The sequence below is a fragment of the Rhinopithecus roxellana genome, chromosome 19, assembly GCF_007565055.1.
Source record: "Rhinopithecus roxellana isolate Shanxi Qingling chromosome 19, ASM756505v1, whole genome shotgun sequence".
NCBI lineage: Eukaryota > Metazoa > Chordata > Mammalia > Primates > Cercopithecidae > Rhinopithecus > Rhinopithecus roxellana.
Window position 1 is genome coordinate 43989516 of NC_044567.1, and position 3471 is coordinate 43992986.

Here is a 3471-nt window from a genome sequence, read left to right on the forward strand (position 1 = left end):
TATATTCTTTTAAAAGAGATAATGTATTGTACAACTCTCAAAAGGCAGAAGATTTTTCAGTAAAGTCTCCTTTCCCCTCCACATCCCGACCATCCAGATCTCTTTCCAGAGGCAACCAGTGTTACCAGTTTCTTAAGTATCTGTCTGGAGAAATTCTATGGGTACACAAACAATTACATTCTACCATTTTCTTTCTTTCTTTCTTTTTTTTTTTTTTTTGAGACGGAGTCTTGCTCTGTCGCTCGGGCTGGAGTGCAGTGGCCGGATCTCAGCTCACTGCAAGCTCCGCCTCCCGGGTTCACGCCATTCTCCTGCCTCAGCCTCCCGAGTAGCTGGGACTACAGGCGCCCGCCACCTCGCCCGGCTAGCTTTTTGTATTTTTTAGTAGAGACGGGGTTTCACCGTGTTCGCCAGGATGGTCTCGATCTCCTGACCTCGTGATCCGCCCGTCTCGGCCTCCCAAAGTGCTGGGATTACAGGCTTGAGCCACCGCGCCCGGCCCCATTTTCTATCATAACAAGGTAAAATATTATATATATGATTCCTGGGAACCTTGCTTTTTTCATTTAATATACCTTGCTGGTCACTTCATATCAAAGCGATGTAAAAAAGATTTCTAATGATGTATTTTACAGTAAAAAATACTCTATGACTGTTTCATAATTTATTTAACCAGTCTCCTCTTGGTGGACATTTGGGATATTTAAATTTTTTCCTACTAAGAACAACTTTGCAATGAATAACTTTTTCCACACAGTTACATCATTTCGCATGTGTGCAGATGTATCTGTAGGATAAATCCCTAGATGTGGAATTGAACAGCTGTGTCAACAGCTGTGCGTCTGTAATCTCCACAGAAGGCAGAGACTATGTTTTATCTTCATCTATCCTTAGTGTCTAGCACAGGTCTTGGTACTTCATAGACGTTCAACAGGTATGTGGACAAATTAATGAATGAGTGAATTCAGAGAACGAGTTCAGAGAGTGGTCAACCAATCTTTGTGGAACAAATCAATGAATGAGTTCAGAGAATGAATGAGTTCAGCTGGGATGATCACGAAGGGGATGGTGACTTTTGGCACCATCTCTTGTATTTCATATACTATTCTGAAAATGACCTCAAAATGTAATGTTCTTCATACTTATAACTTTCCTCTGCAGGTTTTTATTTTTTATTTATTTTTAGGTTTTTAGAGACAGGGTCTCACCATGTTGCCCAATCCGGTCTTGAACTTCTGAGCTCAAGCAATCCTCCCGCCTTGGCCTCCCAAAGTGCCAAGATGACAGGTGTGAGCCACCATGCCCGGCCCTTGTGCAGCTTTTAACTTTTCTCAGAATTTGTATTTGTGTATTTTTTAACTTATAAAAATTACAAAATATTTTAATAGACAGGGGTCTGTCACCCAGGTTGGAGTGCAATGGTGTGATCAGAGCTCACTGCAGTCTCGAACTCCTGAGCTCAAGCCATCCGTCCCAGGCATCCCAAGTGACGGCACTTCAGGCATGCAGCATGGAGCCTGACATCGTTTATCTACTTTTTATGGATCAGAAGAGACATAATTTCAACTCACCATGTGGTTATACTTCTGGGTTATGAATCATAGTTTGTAAAACTCTTCTTAAAGATGTTCTTCAAAACTTCTTTGGACTTTTAGTTGTAATTCAGACTGATTGCTTTTTCGTTCTACAGCTATTACACTGAGCTTTGTTTTCATCGCACAGCTGGGTCGATTCCACTATGTCTTATATCCAAATATCCAATGTCTTCTTCTTTCTGGATTTTTCACTTTTGCTCTATTATTTTTTTTTCCATAAAGAATGTATGCTCACCGTTTTGAGTACTGGTATGTTCAAAGAAGTCCTCATTTTGCTCTCACACATGAAATGCTTTGACTGGTTGTAGAATCCCAGATGAAATAATTTTCTATAGAATTTTGAAGGCATTATTCTAGCATCATTTCTAGCAACCATCATTTCTAGCAACTTGTGTTAGAGATGAAACGCTTGATACCTATTCTTTCTTTTTCTCCTTATTCTTTGAATTAAGAAATTCCACCAGAATAGGTATAAAGTTGGCCCTTCATATCTGTGGATTCTACATACTTGGATGCAATCACACGCAAATCAAAAATATTCAGGAAAAAAATTCCACAAAGTTCCAAAAAGCAAAACTTAAATTTGTTGCGCTCTGAGTGCTGTGTTGAGTCCACGCGAATGAAGTGATGAGTAGGCATTGTTAAGCATTGTATTAAGTATTGTATTAGACATTGTATTAGGTACTGTATTAGGTATTAGACGTCATATTAGGTATTGTATTAGGTATTACATTAAGTATTAGATGTTGTATAATGTATTGTATTAGGTATTGTATTATATATTGTATTAGACATTGTATGGGGTATTATATTAGGTATTAGGCGTTGTATTAGGTATTGTATTATGTATTGCATTAGGCAGTGTATTAGGTATTGTATTAGACATTGTATTTGGTATTATAGCAATCTAGAGATGATGTAAAGTATGCCTATCTAGGGATGTGCATAGGTTATATACAAATACTACAGCACTTTATATACGAGACTGAGAATCTGCAGATTTCGGTATCTGAGGAGGATCCTGGAGTTAATCACTCTCTGGATTATATGCATAATCCACTCTATGGATCCACTCTATGGATTATATGTATAATCCATAGGGAGGACTATATGTAAGGAGTGGGCGTGTGTGTTAATTTCAGGTGGGTTGTTAATCTAAAGACTCGAGTCTTCAGCTCAAGTTATTTCTCTCTCACCTTCATAATTGTTTTGCCATTTTTTTTTCTTTCCTTCTGGAAGTCCTACTTGACAAATATAAATCTTCTGGACCTATCCCCTCTGATTTAATTTTTCTCCCATATTTTCCATCTCCTAGTGGATGCAGAGTGACTTCTAGAGTGTTTGTCTGAAGGCGTCCTACTCACACCTGCCCTCACAGAGTGCCCTATCGGGCGCCCCACGCAGAAATAAGCCAGTGTGGTAACAGACCTATACAAACGCTGGAGGAAACTCATTGTAGCTTACATAATCCATCAACTTGGTTTCCTGATTTTTAACCCTCAAATTCACCTGCGACTGCGAGGGCCTGGAGGCATCACCCAGCCCAACCCCACTGTATACCCGGGGAGTCCGAGACCCGGGGTACAGAGCGACCCGAGATGATTCGGCCTGCGGGAGGCCCGGACTAGACGCAGGTCTCCTGACTGCCAGCTTGGGGCTTTGGCTGCTGTCTTCTGCTTGGTGACCCGCGTCTTCGCGGTAGGTTGAGGAGGCCGGAGCATCTGGCCCTACCCTTCTCATACGCCACACTCCTGGGTCTCTGGCTCTGGGATCCGCAGAATTTGCGCCTGCGCCAAGCCACTGCAAGGCTGCTCAGGGGCGGAACCCGCCCCCTTTGCCCTGGCAACGCGTCACTTGTTGTCATGGAGACCGCGAT